Source organism: Vitis vinifera, chromosome 16 (genome assembly GCF_030704535.1).
Source record: "Vitis vinifera cultivar Pinot Noir 40024 chromosome 16, ASM3070453v1".
Classification (NCBI taxonomy): Eukaryota; Viridiplantae; Streptophyta; class Magnoliopsida; order Vitales; family Vitaceae; genus Vitis; species Vitis vinifera.
The window spans coordinates 16,678,235-16,700,028 of NC_081820.1; the positions used below are offsets into that span (position 1 = coordinate 16,678,235).

General features: G+C 30.1%; 1 pseudogene; it reads left to right on the top strand.

Annotated features, from left to right (window-relative positions):
• The first annotated feature begins 1,787 nt into the window (after positions 1-1,787).
• On the top strand, positions 1,788-6,859 carry LOC132255297 (uncharacterized; annotated as a pseudogene).
• The last annotated feature ends 14,935 nt before the right edge of the window (positions 6,860-21,794 follow it).

Here is a 21,794-nt window from a genome sequence, read left to right on the forward strand (position 1 = left end):
TCTATATAATAAATAATTCATAGTATGAAGTTATGTGCAAATCTAAAAAAATGAATAGTTCACAACCTAAAGTTATGTATAAATTTGCACATTTTTTGTTTTGACAAAATAATCATAACTCGAAACTATGAAAGATATTAGTTTTTAATTTCTTTTAATTATATTGGATAACCGAAAGTTATACAAAACAAAATTTTATAACCAGAAGCTATACAATGAATATTTCATAACTTGAAGTTATGTATAAATTTATACATTTATGTTACAATAAAATAGAATGTATAGTAGAAATTATACAGAAAATGTTTTCATAGACTGAAGCTATATAAGCCATACTTTCTATACTCAAAGAAGAAACTTGAAAATATTGATATTTTAATTTTGTACAGCCAAAAGTTATATAGAAAATTTCTTAAAGGTAGAAGTTATGAAAAATTTCTACTGATAATTATTTCATAGTAGGACTCATGTAGACAATTTTTAAAATTTTGTTGTTTAACTAGAAGTTCTGACAAATTTATTCTTTAATTAATATTGTCTTGTTAGTTTATGAGAAATATTGTTTATCATGATCAACCTATGTAGAAAAGGAAAGTATATATTCTTATAATTAGAAGTAATATAATAATTTGTATTTGGTGGCCTAAAGTTACATGAAAAATAATTTGTATATCGTTATAGCCTAAAGTTATATAAATAATTAATTTGCATATTCGTATAGCACGAAGCTATATGGAAAAAAATTTTGTATGTGTTTTTATATCTTGAAAAAAAATATGTAAAATATTTTCATAGCCTAAAATTCTATGAAAGAAAGTATGAATATATTTTCTATAAATGAAAACTATAGAGATTATTATTATTATTATTATGTTATTATAGCTAAAAGCTATACAGAAAAAAATGTTAATATTATATAATTTCTCATCGCTAAAACCTATGTGGAACAATTAATTTTATAATCTTTCATGGCCAAAAGCCATATAAAAAATTTATGACCTAAGTCATATATGTGAAACAAAATATATGTGGACCCATTTTTTTAAACCAAAGTTTTTTTTTTTTTTCTCTTCTTTCTTCTCTTTTTATTTTTTACCACCCAGGAGAGTCAGAGAGCATTTCATTTGAAGTGGGGGACAGCTTCCATGAAGCACCATGGATGGACATGTGGCTGGGACCACCACCTTGCCATGGTGGTGGTTGAGATTAGACTTCTTCTTAGCAAGGAGTAGTGGAACGGGTGGGGGTTGGTAGAAGCTTGGAGAGGAAGGGAAACGGAAGAAAATGGGGAAGCCTTGAGAGAAACGAGGGGGGGAACAGATGCATCTTTTTTTAGAGAGAAGAAAGGTTTTTTGGAGTAAGCTGCGGATGGTCTGGAGCAGAAAGGATGAAGTAGAGCAGCTTGATACCTAGCTAGTCTCGCTGGAGGGGAGCCTTTTCGGGTGCGTCTACTGGACCACATATTTATCGCATTTGATTTTCTTTGTGTTCTTGTGACTGTGTTATAAATAATCCATGTCTTGTTCTTTATATGATATTTGTGTAAGAGTGATCTAATTTCTTTTCGGCTTTCCTTTGGGTGTCTGAGTCATATCTTTGGATCTTATTCTTACATGTTTTTTTTTTTCACCTATACGTAAGCTTATTGACTTCAATATGAGATGAGGTTCGGGTCAATGTTTTCTTTGGTTCATTTGATGCTCTATTTTTTATGCTTGCTCCCTTGCTATTTACTCTGTGTTCTGGTGCCTATTTGTACCCCCGAGAAGGGCTTTGCTGTTGCGATCATGTTGGACGCTAAAGGGAGTGAGATTCACATGGGGGAACTTGATGGTGTCTCTCTGTGTTGGATATTTAGTTGTCTTTTTCTTTAGTGCTTTCTTAGGCATGCTTTGCGATTTAATCCATCAAAAGAAAGCTTGTTTGTCATTTTGTGTTCTACACCTCTCGGCTAGCATATGGAGGAGGATTACCCTGCAACCTAGTGTTTGGGTAGCAAATATCTGCTTATCTTGCCACTTCAATATTTTCATTCAGTTTCGAAACATGGATGGTTGCTGAACATGATAAGCTTGGGTACATACGTTACATTTTGATTGATACTTTCTGGTTAATGACATTCTTTGAGTCTGCATCTTTTATTGGAAGCCAAGTGCTTGCAAATTGGCTGCTTGGTAGTGATGTGAAGAAAAGTGTGGTTGTTCCTGCTGAGATATTAGGAATGCTTTCCTTATATCATTCTTTCCTTATATCATTTAGTGTTGAGATATTAGGAATGTTTAGATATTAGGAAAGTTGAGATATTATGAATATTGAGATATTAGGAATATTGAGATACTAGGAATATTGAGATATTAGGAATATTGAGATATTAGGAAAGTTGAGATATTAGGATATTAGTTGTTATTTCCTTATATCATTCTTTCCTTGTATCATTCTTTCCCATTCTTAGAATGGTGATTACCCTCTATATATACTCTGTACATGAACGAATGAAAGTATGAATGAAAAAAACTACCATTTATCAATTTGAAGATGGTATCAGAGCCATGGAACTGAAATCCTGGATATTTTGTCGCTATGGTAGTCCAACAGCGATCAACCATCCTAAGACAAGCCCTAATATTGATAAGTCAACCTTCAAATGCACTCACTTCAATAAGACTGGTCCCACCAGTCTGGATATCCCACAATTTCAAAGCAACGACTCTTGGTATGACCAGGAAAACAATAAGGAACCGAGGGTTTGAACCATGGACCTTTAGATCATGTTTAGGCTATCAACACTTTGTTATTAATTATAATAATTGTGATCAACGGAAGAAGGATCCCAAGAAAACCTCGACTGCAACTGTTGCCGAAATAAAAACAGAGGCTAATGTTGCTGAGAAAGCCTCTGCATTGGTAGCCGCTACTGATCATGGTGGTAAGTTTTTAAATACTTTTACACCTGTTATTAATAGTGCATGGATAATTGATTCTGGTGCTACAGATCATATGACTTTTGATTCTAGACAGGTTTCACCCCTTAGACCTTCCTCACAAAAAATTGTTTCCACAGCCAATGGTAACACAACCCCAGTCATTGGGGAAGGATCCTTAACTCTTACTGATACTTTGAATTTGGATTCTGTTTTAGTTGTTCCATCTTTAGATTACAATCTTTTGTCAGTTTCTCAAATCACTACAGCCTTATCTTGTATTGTCATTTTTTGGCCTGAATTTTGTGTGATTAAGGACATCCAAACAAGACAGACGATTGGCTGTGGTATTAAACGGGGAAAACTCTATTACTTGGACTTGCAATCAAAGGATTCAAATAAGTTGCAACAAGCCTTGATGGCAGATGGATCTGAGGGGGAGAAGAAAAAGTCTGAAATTTGGTTGTGGCATCGACGTCTGGGACATGCTTCCTTTGGTTATTTAAAAAAATTGTTTCCTAGTTTGTTTGCAAAGAGTGATATTTCTGGTTTCCGTTGTGATATTTGTGAATTGGCTAAAAGCCATCGTGCTTCGTTTCCGTTAATTTTGAATAAAAGTCCGTTTCCTTTTATGGTTATACATTCTGATGTTTGGGGCCCATCCAAAGTCCCAACTTTGAGTGGCTCACGTTGGTTTGTTACTTTTATTGATAATTGTACCAGAATGACATGGTTATGCTTGATGAAGACCAAAGATGAAGTGAACTTGTTGTTTCAAAAATTTCATAAAATGATTGAAACTCAGTACAATGCAAAGGTTCGAGTTCTGCGTAGTGATAATGGTGGAGAATATCAAAGTTCTGATCTTCAAAAGTATTTGGAAGGACATGGCATCATTCATCAGACTACTTGTTCCAATACACCCCAGCAAAATGGAGTCGCTGAACGAAAAAATCGACACTTGTTAGAGGTTGTTTGTGCTTCCTTGATAGCAGCAAAAACACCGATATCTTATTGGGGAGAAGCAATCACATCTGCCGCATACTTGATCAATCGGGTACCTTCTAGCTCAATTAACTTTCAAACACCTCTCCAAGCTCTTACTAATGTCGTAGTTTCCCCAACCGTCCCAAATCTACCTCCTCGTGTTTTTGGTTGCGTGGCATTTGTGCATCTACACAAGCACCAATGCACCAAGTTAACTTCTCATGCATTGCAATGTGTGTTTGTTGGATATGCATTGCACAAAAAGGGATATCGATGTTACCATCCTCCAAATCGACAAATGTATATTACAATGGATGTGGTGTTTCATGAAGATTCAATGTATTTTTCATCTGAGTCTGAACTTCAGGGGGAGTACCATAAGTAAATTCAGACTCTCGATTATGATTATCATATCTCTGAAGAAGATGAATCTGGACAATCTGAACTAGTGAACCAGGAAATGGGTGAGTTGGATATGAGTGGTCAACAATTTGGGTCTGAAGATGTCTTCACTGAAATACCAAACCAATCGTCGTCTGTTGAGGGTGTTCTTAATTTGGAACCTGATCCATTCATGAAACGGTTACCATATCGTCATAATAGAGGTATTCCTAAACCCACATATGAACCTGAATTGTCTACTAAAGTCAAATATCCCATGAGCAACTATGTGTCTACCCATCGTTTGTCTGAATCAAATAAGTCATTTGTAAATCAATTATCTACTGTATTTATTCCTAACAGTGTGCAGGAAGCCTTAGCTGATCCAAGGTGGAAAGCAGCCATGAATGAAGAGATGAAATCATTGCAGAAGAATGAAACATGGGAACTCGTAGAATGTCCACCAGGAAAGAAGCCAGTTGGGTGTCGTTGGATCTATACTGTGAAGTACAAGGCAGATGGTAGTATTGAACGATTTAAAGCAAGACTGGTAGCAAAAGGGTACACTCAAACTTATGGAATTGACTACACAGAGACATTTGCACCTGTAGCTAAGATCAACACAATTCGAGTATTATTGTCTTTAGCTGCAAACCTAGATTGGCCATTACAACAATTCGATGTGAAAAATGCCTTTCTGCATGGTGAGTTATCTGAAGAAGTATATATGGATCTTCCACCAGGATGCATGGTGTCAGAAAATCAATGTCAGAAGGTGTGCAAATTGAAGAAGTCATTGTATGGGTTGAAGCAATCCCCGAGAGCATGGTTTGGAAGGTTCACAAAGTCAATGAGAGCTTTTGGCTATCGTCAAAGTAATTCAGATCACACTTTATTCCTAAAAAAGCAACATGGTAAGATTACGGCACTCATCGTATATGTGGATGACATGGTAGTTACAGGAAATGATCCTGAAGAAAGAAAAGCTCTGCAAAATTATCTATCTAGAGAATTCGAAATGAAAGATCTAGGTCCTCTGAAATACTTTCTTGGGATTGAAGTTTCTCGATCAAGTGAAGGAATTTTTCTGTCTCAAAGAAAGTATGTCTTAGATCTTTTACAGGAGACTGGAATGTCGGGATGTCAACCTGTTAATACACCAATAGAAGAAGGTCTGAAATTGTGTGTTGAGCCTAATCAAGTATCAACAGATAAGGGAAGATACCAGAGACTTGTGGGGAGATTAATGTACTTAGCTCATACAAGACCAGATCTTGCTTATGCATTGAGTGTAGTGAGTCAATACATGCATAATCCTGGAGAACAACATATGAATGCAGTCATGCGTATTTTGAGGTATTTGAAGAATGCTCCTAGGAAGGGAATTTTGTTCGCTAAAAATGTTGATCATCAGAGTATAGAAGTATATACTGATGCTGATTGGGCCGGTGCAGTGGATGATAGGCGATCTACATCTGGTTACTTTACCTTTGTAGGTGGTAATCTTGTGACATGGAAAAGTAAGAAGCAGAATGTCGTCGCTCGTTCAAGTGCAGAAGCGGAATTTAGAGGTATGGCTCTAGGACTTTGTGAGGCATTATGGCTAAGACTCCTCTTACAGGATTTAGGTTACCTATCTAGGCAACCAATCCGATTGTTTTGTGACAATAAAGCCGCATGTGACATTGCTCATAATCCAGTACAACATGATCGTACAAAGCATGTCGAGGTGGATAGATTCTTCATTAAGGAAAAGTTGGATGATAAGATTGTGGAATTGCCTAAGATTCGATCAGAAGATCAATTGGCCGATATCCTTACCAAAGCTGTCTCAAGTCAAGTGTTCTCAAAATTTTTAAACAAGTTGGGCATGTGTGACATCTATGCACCAACTTGAGGGGGAGTGTTGAGATATTAGGAATGCTTTCCTTATATCATTTAGTGTTGAGATATTAGGAATGTTTAGATATTAGGAAAGTTGAGATATTATGAATATTGAGATATTAGGAATATTGAGATACTAGGAATATTGAGATATTAGGAATATTGAGATATTAGGAAAGTTGAGATATTAGGATATTAGTTGTTATTTCCTTATATCATTCTTTCCTTGTATCATTCTTTCACATTCTTAGAATGGTGATTACCCTCTATATATACTCTGTACATGAACGAATGAAAGTATGAATGAAAAAAACTACCATTTATCAATTTGAAGAGTTCCTTCCATAGCAAGTGGGATCTTGGCAATGATAACTATCATTTATATCACCAAATGTTGGGCCAAAACTCCACAAATGGCAATTTTTAAGGACTGCAGAATGTCCTTCTACACATGTATTTCTTGCGATAGAAGGATATGGCTATTGGCACGTGCACAACCTTGCATTCATTTCTCCATTGCAGTTTTCTAGATTCTATGGGCTCCAACTCTGGTGGTTGATGGGTAAGAAGTGCATTTTGGGTTAATTTTTCCATGTTTGTTGGGTGTAAGAATGCTTGGAAGCACAACATTATCATGGCTCACCAGTGGGCCAGCATCTCTTCCAACCGAGAATTTTAATGAATGAATTCCTACCATTTTCCACTAGACATGCATCTTTATTTTTATTTTCGTTTTTATTATTATTATTATTATTATTATTATTATTATTATTATTATTATTATTATTTTATTTTTATTTTATTTTTTAAATTCCATTATCAAATAATTCATCAAAATTCCAATTTTCAAAATTTAATTTTCAAAACTTCGATTTTCAAATAATTTCCAGAATTCCAATTTTCACATTTAATTATTATTATTATTATTATTATTATTATTATTATTATTATTATTATTATTATTTATTTTTAAATTTCATTCTCAAATAATTCTTCAAAATTCCATTTTCTTAAATTTAATTTTCAAACTTCCATTTTTAAATAATTTTTCAAAATTCCAATTCTCAAACTTAATATTTAAAACTTCTATTTTTAAATAATTCTTCAAAATTCCAATTTCCAAATTTAATTTTCGATTTCCGAAATTTTAATTTTCACATTTATTTATTTAACCATTATTATCTTCGTTATAAAATTCCATTTTTAAATAATTTTTCAAAATTCCAATTTCCTAATTTAATTTCCAATTTCCAAAATTCCAATTTTCATATTTATTTATTTTATCATTATTATTTTCGATATTATTATTTTATTTATTTACTTAATTATTTATTTATTTTTAAAATTTTCATCTTTAAATAATTCTTCAAAATTCCGATTTCCAAATTTGTTTCCCGATTTCCAAAATTTCAATTTTCACATTTATTTATTTAACCATTATTATCTTCGTTATTATTATTATTATTAATTATTTATTTTTAAAATTCCATTTTTTTAAATAATTCTTCAAAATTCCAATTTCCTAATTTAATTTCCAATTTCCAAAATTCCAATTTTCACATTTATTTAATCATTATTATTTTTGTTATTATTATTATTCCCTTTATTTATTTATTTATTTGAAATTTCCATCTTCAAATAATTCTTCAAAATTCCAATTTCCAAATTTAATTTCCAATTTCCAAAATACCAATTTTCACACTTGCTTATTATTATTATTACTATCATTATTATTATTATTTTATTTATTTGTTTATTTAAATGCCATCTTCAAATGATTTCCAAGATTCTAATTTCCATAATTTAATTTCCAAAACTTCAATTCTCAATTAATTTTCGAAACTCCAATTTCTTTCAAATTTAATTTCCAAAAACTCAAAATTCATATTTAATTTTCAAAACTCCGATTCTCAAATAAATTTCAAAATCCTAATTTCTTTCAAATTTAATCTCCAAAAATTTCAATTCTTAAATTTAATTTTCAAAACTCCAATTCTCAAATAATTTGCTAATTTCTTTCAAGTTTAATTTTCAAAGTCCCAATTTCTTAGTTTAATTTTCAAAACTCTAATTCTCAAATAATTTTAAAATTTCCAATTTCTTTCAAATTTGGTTTCCAAAATTCCAATTCTTAAATTTAATTCCCAAAACTCCAATTTTCAAATAATTTTCGAGACTCCAATTTTCAAATAAATTTCAAACTTCCAGTTTTCCCTCGAACAGTTTTAATTCCACTCTGGTTTTCAAATAACCTTCTGTTTCTCTTGATTTTACATAAATAAGAATGAATTTTTCATAATTCCAAAATAATGAAATTTGTAAGACCAATTCATGCAAGATAAATTGGGTTTTGGTCGGGGTCCAACATCAAAGAAGGTTTACTTGGAATAAAAATGAACTTGAGTGAAATGTCATGTGTGTCATTGGTGATTTCATATTCTGTTTGGTGATGCATGTGATATATTTTATGCTCATTCCTGTGCACTAACCCCACTTCATGATGGCGCATTACTCGGTCGCTGCCAAGGTACACACCCACTCTCACTTTGACCATTCTTCGTGCTTTGTTTTGGCTCCCAATGTATGATCACTTTTTGGTACCAACGTTTAATCAATCAATTGTCACACGTGCTTCATTTTATTAGTAGAGACCTATTTTTAGGGACTTAGAGGGGTGCTACGGTCTTTACCGTACCTTCCCAACAAGTAACCTGATCGTTGAGCTCCGATTTGGTTTTTCACAAACCCCCTTTTCCAAATAAGGAGTCACACTTAGGGTTTTCTTTCTTATTTTGTTTATCCTTTTAAAAAAATAAAACAAAAATAAGTGGCAACTCCAAGTCATTTTTTAAATAATAGATTATTTTTTTATAAATAAATAAAAAAAGAGTTTCGCCATCGAGTGGGAACGCATCAAGCCAAAATACGGGGTCCACAATATGTTATACATAAATAGAGATTATTATAAGTATTATGATATAAACATTGTTGTTTCACTTATAACCTAGAGTTACAAGAATTTTATATATTTTTATAGCCTAAAGTTATGAAATATGAATTTTTCTCTTTTTTAAAAAAATTCAATTATTGAAATCCTTAATTTTCTATGATTAGATTTGAATGTATCATTAGTATTCTTTCTATTAGATATGAAGGTTTAAATATATAGATCTATAATTTTCATGTTTCATTTTTTAAAATAGTCATGATGTTTCATGAAAAGGCTTGGTTAAATGTTTCACATTTATAAATTTATTTAAATATTTTTTAGTTTTCTATTAGCTTGTTATTGTATGTAATCTCTATGTAATTAAAATATAATAGTCTTTTAGTTCTTTAAAATAATATAAAAGAATGATATGTCCACTAAAAGACTACAATCCTCCTCTAAGTTCACTATAACTAGATGTAATTAAGAATAGTAAGTTTTTCATTAATAACCACCAATCTTTTCTAATCGGATTGGAATTGTTCCCCAAAGTGAATGTAACCGATTAGCAATACAATTATAGACTAGAATATGATCTAAATCCAGTATACAATAACTTCTTAATCTATGAGGGTCATTGTTTTCCCGAAAAGAAATTCAGACCCTACCACCAGAAGTTGTGGAATGAAATGAAAAAAAAAAAAAGGTTAGGTTTGCATAATAAACCTACCATAGTTGAACAAAAAATGATTGTTGATGCATACTAGTCATACGATCAAACATTTCATTGACTTTCACCAAAATTAGAAAGAAAAGATTAGTAAATAGAAGGTTAACATAACCTAGATTATTATAACTTTCTTTAGAAATCCTAATGATAAAATTTACTAATTGATTGATGATGAAAAATGTTTATGTTTTATTTACATATAATATTGATTACTTAATAAGTATATTCTAAGATGTTTGTCTCATTAATTGTACAATATGTAATAATTGATGACATTACCGTATATATCAATTTATGGAAACTCGATTGAAAGCTCTAGAAGAGCTCATACTATGTCACTAGTTGATTGATGTCATTATTAATTATATCAATTTATGAAAACTTGATTAAAAGCTCTAGACGAGCTCATACTATGACACTAGTGGCACAAGAATCCATATGAATGATACTTGATGTTATATCAAATCTAGAAGAATATGAGATGACCAACTTGGTTCTTCAGGGTGAACAATGATGCATCAACTCCTTGAAATATCAAATGGATATTCATTAAAGAACTAGAAGTTTCTTCAACTAGTGACTAGTATATTTGAATCTTTGAAGCATATTATTACATGTTAAGCAAATTTTTAATTTAATGAGACAATTTTTCCGCCATTAAGGGGAGAAAAGCTAGTTCCAAAAGAACAGCATGAAATTATTTGGAATGTATTAACTTTGAATCTTGATCCTTGTGTTAATCAATGTGAACTGGAAGTTCAAAATATTATTTTTTTTTGCAAGGACTTGAAAATTAACTACCGAATGCTTTCATTGATGCAAAAAAAGTGAAAAAATGATTTTTACTTGCTAAGAATATTCCAATACGAATTGATGTCCTTGAAGGACAATTAAATAATGAGTCTAAAGCACATATAAAGAGTGATAGACCTTAAAGAGACAAACACATTCCCTACAAGAGGAAAACATAAGGCAAAAGGAAAACATAAGGAAAGATATATGAAAAGGTGGCACTCTTGAAGAAGTTGCATCTAAAAATAAGTTATTAAAATGATTTATCAATCTCAAGTAACCCCTGAAGAGGCATAGTTTAAATAAATACCCTTAGGAGAGGCACATATTGTACAATTAGCTCTTGAAAAGGTACAAGCACCTAATAATGATGAGATCTCAATTAGTTATTTACATTCAAGAGAAAAATGGAATTGAAATACATCTATTATAGATAATGTATTATCTTTCCAAATGGTCATTAACATCATAAGAAATGATAATGACCTTGAACCATAGAGTATGGAGGATGCCAACATAGAAAAAAATGGTTAAAATAGAAAGAATATATCCTGAAAAAATTAGACTCATTAAAAAATAAAAAGTATTTGAACTAGTAGTCCAAACCTAAAGTTGTCAAGTTTGTTAGATATAAATAGGTATTTATAAGAAAATACAATAAGAAAAATGAAATCACGAGATATAAAACATGACTCATGACTCATGACTCAAGGTTTCTCGTAGAGACCTGATATTGACTACGAGGAAATATATTCTCCTATGATGGATGTAACCACATTTAGATATCTAATTTGTTTAGCAGTCTTAGAAGTTATGCGTCTCATGGATGTCATTACTACATATTTATACAAATATTTTGATAATGACATACAAATGAAAATCCCTAAAGGATTTCAAATGCCTAAAGCAACTAATTCAAAACATTATAGCATATACTTAATTAAGCTACAAAGATCCTTGTATCGATTAAGCAATCTAAAGACATGCGGTACAATTATCTCGATGAATATTTGAAATGAGAAGTATATGTTTAACACCTTATTTGTTTATGCATATTTATCATTGTTTTAAAAACCGGACCGGACCGACCTATCCGATTGGTCGAACCGTCGACCGGTGAACTTTCCGGTTCGGTCCATCTCAATAAACCGTTTCATGGTCAAATCAATATTGAACCATTCAAACCGACGGTTGAACCACCGAATCGGACAAACCATCCGGTTTTTTACAAACCGGTCAGACCATAATTGTTACAAAAATTTGTTAACTATTAAAAGGCCCATTTCCACGCCCAATACTATCAAAACTGAAACTAATTAAATTTGGTCCAAGCCACTAGGCCTAGTCCAATGACAAGCTTATAAAACTTAAATTTGGGTCATGTTTCCAGGCCCAAATTGTTGGCTTGTTTGGCTTGGATGTTGAAGGTATTTATAGGGCACTTAGAGCACATAGAATCCATGTGTTTCCGATGTGGGACTGGGACTAGGACTAAATAGAGGCAAAACATTGCTTCTTTGAGGGCTAGATGGATCTCAAAGTTTGAAGCCTTTGAAGTTTGAACCATTGAGCCACCATATTTATTAAATGATACAGTTAAAAATATATATATAATAAGAATCTAAGATTAATGTTTTTATTTCAAATTTTTATCATATAAAATCTTTAAAGAAATGTAAATATTTAAATTCCTGTTTATTTTTATAATAATGATTATAAAAAATAATATAAATTAATTAATAGAATAATTTTAAAACAATAAAATACAAAGACAAAAATATAAAATTAAATATTATAAATTTTTTCATCTTAAATATATCTTCATTCTTAAATATTACATATTTCTATTTAATAAAATTTAAAATATTAAACTTTATCATTTAATTTAATATATCAAATATAAAAATCAAACATTATTAAAATTTGTAATTTTTTATAATCATTTTTTGTTTTATATAATATATAAATTATACATTTATTACATCACCGGTCCGACCGCGGTTCGACCACTGATCCGACCAGTGAACCGTGAACCAGTAATTTTTCCGGTTCGATGATCGATCCGGTTCTGAAAACATTGATATTTATTATGTGAAATATTTTTAATTATTATAGTATATGTGGAATATTTGGATTTTGTTTGAACTCTTGAAGAGCTTACAAGAATAGTTTACTATTTTGAAAAGTAAATTTAAAATGAAAGATCTTAGAAAACAAAAAAAACAAAAAAAAATTCTCGACCTGCAGATAGAGTACTTTTCAAATAAAATGTTAGTTTATTAGTTAGCATATACAAAGAAAGTCTTGAAGCACTTTTATATGGATAAATTACATTCATTAAGTTCCCCTACGGTTGTTCGTTCACTTAAAGTGAACAAGGACTTCTTTCATCTTAAAGAAGATAATGAAGAATTGTTTGGTTTAAAAGTACCATATCTCAATGCAATCAGTGCACTAATGTATCTTACAAATTGTACTGACCAAATATAGCATTTTCTATCAACTTGTTAGCAAGATACAATTCTACCTCAACTAGAAAGCATTAGAATGAGATTAAATATATATTGTGATACCTTCATGAAACAAGTGACATAGGCCTATATTATTCAAAAGAATCAAAATCGTAATTGATTGGGTATGCAAATGCAGGATATCTTTCAAATCCTCATAAAGCTCAATCTCAAACGGGATATGTCTTTACTTATAATGGTACAATAATATCTTGGAGATCAGTCAAGCAAACAATGGTAGCCACCTCTTCAGACCATTCAGAAATTCTTGCAAGTCATGAATGTGTATGGTTTAGGTCAATGATTCAACATATTCAAGAAACATGTGGACTACCTTCCATCAGAGGCAATGCAACCAAATTATATGAAGATAATGTTGCTTGTATTGCACAAATTAAAGGAGGATTCATAAAAGGTGACCTCCCCTAAATTCTTTTATACCCACGAGCTCTAAGAGAAAGGTGGAATTAATGTTCAACATATTCAGTCATACAATAATCTAGCAGATCCATTCACAAAGGCATTACCTTCGACCACATTGAAAAGGTTAAGGTATAACATCGGAATGCTAAAATTGAGAGATTTACCAATTGGAGAGTTGAAGAAATCATTAACATGTCTAAAAGAGGGGAAGAAAACCAATATGGATATACTGCACACTTTTTCCTTCGTCCAGACTTTGTCCCACTAGGATTTACTAGCAAGGTTTTTAACGAGGTAGTTACCATATTCTTATAATCATCCAAAGGGGAGTGTTATAAAATATGAGATTTTGTACCACTATGGTAACTTGTGGATGATCATCCATATATATCTTTTGTAACTCCCTATAAAATGGAGGGGCCCCTAATGAAAATCTATTCAGTTTTTCTCGTGCATTCCATCCTTTCTTTCTTGTTTTCTTCTTCTTCCATTTTATTATAACAATATATTTTCTAAAACATAATATATATATATATATATATATATATATATATATATAATTTGACTTTTTATTAAAAACAGAAAAAGAAAATCAATACTATTATATAGGATAATATGCATTATAAAAACATTAAATCATGCTTTGGTTAGATTCAAGTTGTTCGAACTTTAACCTAAATTGAGCTTAGATTGAAAAACCTAACCCAAGCCCAACTCGAGTATTAAAAATGATTACCCAACCCCATCCAAACATCAGGTTGAGTTTGGGTTGGTTTAACATAGTAATTTTCAGGTTTTTGGTCTTGATCGATAATTGTGAATTTAGATATATTTTTTAATTCTTTTGCAGTTAATTTTGAAGGATGTTCCAAGGTATTAATATTGAATTTAAAGAGTATTCTAATTTTTTTATTAAATGCATTGATTCCAAACCACATAAATGTAGGAATGTTCATGTATTAATAGTGTATTTTGAAAAGAACCATTTTCCTTTTTCTTTTGTTGTACCAAAATTCAAATGGAATATGGTCTTTATCAATTTCAAAATGTTTAAGATATTATAAATAATTATCTTGGTTTAGAGGGGTTTTCTTGAATTTGAGATTGATTGGGTGAAAATCAACCCATTGTAATTCTTGATTTCTATTTCATGGAGGGTATAACCAAAAGAAGATTGAAAGAAAGAAAATGTTGATCGATTTTTTACATTGAAGGAGGGAATTCTATGGTTGTTTCCCTTCTTTATCTTCAATATAATAAGCGGATTGAATATTTTCTATTTTTTGGGGATCATTAAATTTTTGAAATTCCATTTTGATTAAGTCTACAACCATTCCAAAGGTAATCACATAAGATCCATTGTTGATGCATGCCCATAATTTGCTTGAGGAAGAAGAAAAGCTTTTCATTGATTTTTTTTTATATGGAAGGAGACAAAATTATATGGTTCTCATCCCTTCTCGATCTTAAATATAATAGGCATGAGACAAAGTATTTTTTCTATTTTTTTTAGGGGTTGTTAAATTTTGAAATCTCATTTTAATAAAGTTGTCAATTGTTCTCATGGTAACCACATACGTTACCATTGTTGATGCATGCTAATCATTTGCTCAAAATATCAAGTGTTTCTCCCTTGAGAGATGACATCAATCATTTGGGATTGGGAGAAGTTGTTATGGTTTTGTGATATATTTTGTAAATAATTAGTAAATATTTGGACCTTGAATCCATAGCGTCTCCTTTGGTTTGATCATTAAGAGTTAAACCTCTATCAATAGGCTCATTATCCATACAACTTAAGGTTGCATTAGAATAACAACTGAAATAAACTGGTCCATCAGTCATGTTTGATTCCAAGAATCCAATGATTGGATCTCCAAAATTATTAACTTGCTTCTCTTGAACAATACAAATAGGTTTGTCAACCTAACCTTATTAATGGTTTAATAACAACTTACACAAATCCTATATGCAGAAATCTGAATTTTCTTTTGAAAATTTGTACATTTTTTAATTAAGGGTTGAATTATTTCTTATTATTGTCCCACACAACCAGTGTTCTCTGCAATTTTTATTCAATATCAAAGATAACAATGCTTCAAATGCAATATCAATGACAAACTTTGAAAAACTAGCTTTAGAGTTTAGACTCTTAAGATATAATCTACACTTTTGGTTGCCCAAATGGAATGATGGAATTATTGAAATTTTCACTTTGGAAAATAATTTAGAAGTGATAATTTTACAATAATTTGGTGGTCTAAATGTTCATTCAGCTTGAAATTTGAAGACCAGAGAATGGAATAACTAACTTTTTTTTCCCCTCTTTTAGCCAATTAGACGCTAATAATGTCATTTCTCTTGCGCTTATAATAGTTACCTATATATACATATAGGGACAATTGTGTTTTGGGTCCAACTGGACCCAAAAATTAAAATTTGATCCATATAACTTATATAATTAATAGAAATGAAATAAAATGTTAAGAGACCAATATACCCTTCAAATTTCCATATATTACCTTTTAAGAATATAAAATAGTGATGAACTAAAATACTTAATGACCTTTCACATAAACTTTTTTAAAATTTGGATTTTAACGATTTGGATTTTAACAATTTTCACACCACTATTCACGCAACCATAATAATTCTATTTTAACAATTTGGATTTTTTATTGTTTTTAAATTTTTTTTATATAAATAATTGAAAATCAGCATTAGTTTCTATTTTAAATTATAAATAAAGAAAAATTATGTTCAAAAACTATTTTAAAAAATACTTTCTAAAAAAATAGTAATATGATTTATATTTTTTATATTTTCTTTTTGAAAAAACATTTAATTAAAAATGAAAACTATTTTTAAAAATAAAAATTGAAAACCTTGTTTAGTACTATTTTTTTTATATGAAAATAATAAAAATAATTAAATTTTATTCATTGATTATCCATTTTTATTTTTTTTCCCATTAGTTATTTTAATAAATAAAAAAAAATAGTATGTTTACAATTAAACAAAGGAATTGGTCAATTATGTGTTTTTTGTGAGACAATCTTTTACATGAAAAATAATTAAATAACTAAATTATATATATTTATTACTCTTTTTAATTTTATTTTCTTTATTTATTTTTTGTCTAATAGAAAATTTTAATATATCCATAATTAACAAAGTAATAGATTAATTGTGCACATTTTGATCTATTAAAATAAATTACTTTCTAATTTAAATAAATAAGATGAAATAAGTAAATAAATTTGGGGTTGTTTCTATTTTTTAACATATCTTATATTAATATTTTTTATAGTTAAATAAATTTTTTATTTTTTTTTCTTTAATTCCAAAAATAAAATGAAATAAATAAATAAATTTGGTATTTTCTAACTGATGTTATATTCTTATTTCTTATGGTTAAATAAATTTTTATTCTTTTTTCTTTATTTCCAAAAATAAAAGGAAATAAATAAATAAACTTGGCTTAAATAATAGTTTTTAAGTAATTTCTTTGTCTTATTTTTAATTACATTTTGCATTGAAAATAAAATAAAATAACGTTTTATTTGTTTTAATTATTTTAAATGTCAAACTATTGGGAACATAGTTTACACATTCATGTGGATATAATTTATGCATATATATGAAATTTATACTATTATACAAGGTTATTACACTAAATGTAGAAGGGATATACAAGACTGTACATTTTGAACAACATTTTTTTTTTTCTTGTCATCTAAGGATTATAAGCTCTCCTATCACAAATTCTTTTATTTCATGTACTTTATTTAACTTGCATATAACAATTCAAATACTTACCTTAAAAATTGTGTTTAGGGAAAAATTTTGTTTTCACGTTTTATATCATTTTTTAAATCAAACCATTGGAAACATGGCTCACACATCATATGTGGCACATAATGTATGTATATGGATGAAATTTGCATCATTGTACAAGGGTGTTATACTAACTGTACAAGGTAAATGTTCAATTGGACAAGGCAAATGTTCTAACTATACAAATGTTCTACCTATACAAGAGGTATACAAGGCTATTCTTTGTGAAAAATTTCAATCAATTTTGGACAACTTTTTTTTTTTTTTTTGTCTTGTCATCTAAGGATTGCACACTCTCAAGGTACACATTCCTCTATCACACACTCATCTTATGCACTTTATTTAATTCGTATATGACAATTCGAATACTTATCCCAGTAATGATGTTTAAGATAAAATTTTGTTTTTTCATCTTCCACTGTTTTTTGAACCAAACCAATGAAAACATGGTTAATCTACCTATGGTTACACATTAAGTAGGGGGTATATTGAATTTGAGTCATTGTACAAGGTATTTACACTAAGTGTACATGATAAATATACTAACTGTACAAGGGTGTACAAGACTATTATTTGTAAAGGATTTTAAGTGATTCTGAAAAACTTGTTTATTTATTTCCCCTAACCGAGGATAGATGACATTCCTTACACACATTGGTTAAGCATACATTCATCTCATGCACTTTATCTAACTTGTATATAGTCATTTGAATAGGTACCTCACTTATGATGATTGTAAAACAAAATTATACAACAATTTTTCTTCTTTTTTAAAACAAAACCAATACAAACATAGTTAACTGACTTATTGTCAGATATTCATGAGATGATGTATGAAATTTGAATTATTGTACAAGAGTATTACACTAACTGTATAAGACAAATTTACTAATTATATAAGGGTGTACAAGACTACTTTTTGTTAAGGATTTCAAGTGATTTTGAAAAACTTTCCCATTTTTTTTCACTCAAGGATTTTTCCGCACTCAAGAATTGTTTCAAATTTTATTTTTAAATTTCATCATCAAAATTTTGTAATTGCATATTTTGTTTTTGTAGTTTTAGCAATGTTCTTTCTTTCCACTTTTTTTTTTTTTTTTTGTGAAATTTTATCCAAATGAATCTATATTTAAAATTATAATCATATTTATCAAAAAGTTTACTAAAATTATCTTTAATTCTTTTAATATATTTATACTCATTTATTTAAAAAATGAAAAACTAATTTTTTTTGTTTTTGTTTTATAAACATGTTCTATTACCTTTCAAGTAAAAAATTAGATAAGTTTGAAAGTCAATAAAAAAAATTTAATACCATTTTTAATAATTTTTAGATAAAATTTTATATAATATATTTTATTTGAAATTTAATTTCTAAAGTTTCACTAAAAAATTATATTGACAATTTTCTTATTATGAGTCAAAATATTTTGCATTAGTCTATCTAGATAAGAAAAATTATTAATATAATATTAGAACTTCATATCTTAGTTATTTTTTTCAATAAATTTATCTTTTAAAAAATTTTAAAATAAAAACATTAAAAATTAAAAAGCTAAAATGATATATATATAATAAGAGTGAAGTGATAGTCAATTTTTAAATTTTTTTAAATATGGTTAATGTAGAAAATATAAAAAATAATTAAAAATAAGAGAAAAGTATAAATGAAAGGGTAATATAAATTTAAAATAAAAAATGAAAATTAAACTAAAATATAAATACAAAAAGATAAAAAATATTTAGATGAAAAATCCCAAAATTTTTATCCTTGCTTATAATAAGAGTAAAAAGATTCAATATCTTTAAAAATGAAAAAAAGAAAAAGAAAAACATTATTGCTTTTTATTTGACATAAAATAGAAATATAGATTGGAAGAAAAAAAAAAAAAAAAGTTAGAAATGAGTAATACTTAATTGAGAATAGAAAAGGGAAAAAAACACAAAAAAAAAATTAAAATTCACTATGTGCCTATGTAAGGGTGGTTAAGGGTATTTTAAGGATTAATGAAGAACAATATCCTTCTTCTCAATTTTCAAACTTTCTTTTAGTGTTGGGCTTAATTATGTAAGATATGGACCAGATCTTAATTTTTGGATTCTCCCATACATATACTTGAATAAGAGTGCATTTGGAAATGATTTTAGAAAACGTTTCTAACATTTCTTACACTTGAATGATGAAAATTTTCAAGTATTAAAAATATTAAAAACGCTTCCTATAATCACTACCAAACGGATTCTTAAAGTGCGTTTAGGAGTGATTATGAGTGATTATAGAAAATGTTTCTAACATTTCTAATACTCGAATGATGAAAATTTTCAAATATTAAAAATATTAAAAGCGTTTCCTAGAATCACTACCAAACGGGCTCTAAGTCGGATTTTGAAATTACAAAAAAAATATCCATTTTACTCATTAAAGACAAAAATATGATTGAAATATACTTACATAATTCATTACATTTATAACATTATAAGATGTAAGATATAAATAATGTCTAAAATAAAATAATAAATAATTTATTAAATTCCTATACACGCAGATATCATGTTTTGAGGGGGGAAATTAGAGAACAATACTAACACAAGGGGTCAATATTCAAAAAGAAAAACGAAATAAGTAATAATTAAAAATAAATAAATTAGTGCCATTTTGAATAAACCCCCTATTTTTATTTTTAAATAAGAATTTCTATATAAAAAAATGCCTTCAAAAAATATGGATTTTGCTTATACTTTTATAAATCATAAAATTTTTAATATCAACCCCAAAGAATTCTTATATCTTATATAAAAGTTATTATTATTTTAAAAAAAAAAAAAAAACAGAACCACGGATTCATGCGTTCAAATCCATAGTGCCTCCTTTGGTTTGATCATTAAGAGTTAAACCTCTATAAATAGGCTCATTATCCATATACAATGCAAATGTCTACTACACACGAGTACCACGTAGACCCTCACTCAAATACAATGCAATGAGAGCATTACAGACTGCAGATAACCCCCTTGATTGGAATGGAAAAGGAAAAGATCAGATAATAAAAACACAGTCAACTGTTACGTCCAGCTAAACATAGTCAAGAGGCAAAAACTGGGGTCTAGAGTAGAGTGGTGGTGTTTGTTTTCTTTTATTTAATTATAAATAAAATCAAATATTTTGATTTTCTCTATTCAACAAAAAAATTATGATAAGTGATGAAAAAATAGAAAAACAAATAAACTAAAATCTAAAAACAAATTGTTTTTACCAATATGCAGTCAACTTCCTTCTCAAACCCTTCCACAGGCAAACCCAAGAACTCACTAAAGGAGACGAACTTCTTGTAATCCGAATCCCCGAAGTTCTCATCGAACTCCACATCCTTCCCACCCAACGTGTCTAACTTTAGGCAACCCTCAACGTTACTATCTCCTAAAGACCCCTCGTTCTACTCCCTCCAAGGGTTAAGGCTAAAAACCCTCACCAACAAATCACCCTCATCTTTGAGAGAAAAAGAAGGAGACGGAGCGAGAGCCCTACCCCCAAGAAGAAATCCGTAGACAAAGCCAAACCTGCAAAGCCATCTGCTTCAACCAAGAGGGCGACATCAGCTGAAGGTGACCCAGACACAACGCACAAAGTCGTCGACAAGATGCAGGGATTAGGAGGAAGCTTCTGGACCACCCTCTCTTTGCCAATTAGTGCGACAGGCCTCTTTACAAAACCGTTGGCTCCACTAGACGGACCCTCAGCAGAATGGGCCAAAGCAACAAGAGGCTAAATAGGCCCAACGGGCCCTCAACAAACGAACCCTCAGACAGACCCTTAAGAGGATAACTAGCCCTTGAGGCCTAGCTCAAGTGGCAAAGGGATGGGGAGGGCTTGTGGAAGGTTCTAGGTTCTAGTCCCATATGGAGAAAAAAAAAATTACCTATACAAAAAAAAGGCCTAACACACTTAAGGCCTCCCTCTTCCAAGCCCAATGGAGAATAAGGACTTCAAATGCTGCCCACTAACCCAGAATGGCCCATCAAGGAAGGCCCATGGACCATCCAATAAGGCCCAAGGGCCAACTTCTCACCTGCACCTTCAGCCTCCAAAGCACTGCTACAGAAAGAGGACCTTGTACCCTTCAAAGCGTGGTCAACACACAAAGGACCAGTTGACGCCGCCTGACAAATTTCATGATTCCCAAAGTCTGTCTACCCCTACTCTCCTAGGCAAGCTTAGTCTGCCCTCACAATCATCCCTAACCTCCAACACCCTGCATCCCTCCTTTGTGGAAACCGATGCCAACATTTGAGAAGACTCCCACCATAACTGATTGGTGTAGGCCGAAGACCCTACCACCACATGTAAGAGGCTAGGCACCCTCTTCGAGCGAACTAAAATTCTGGCCCACTAGAAATGTCGT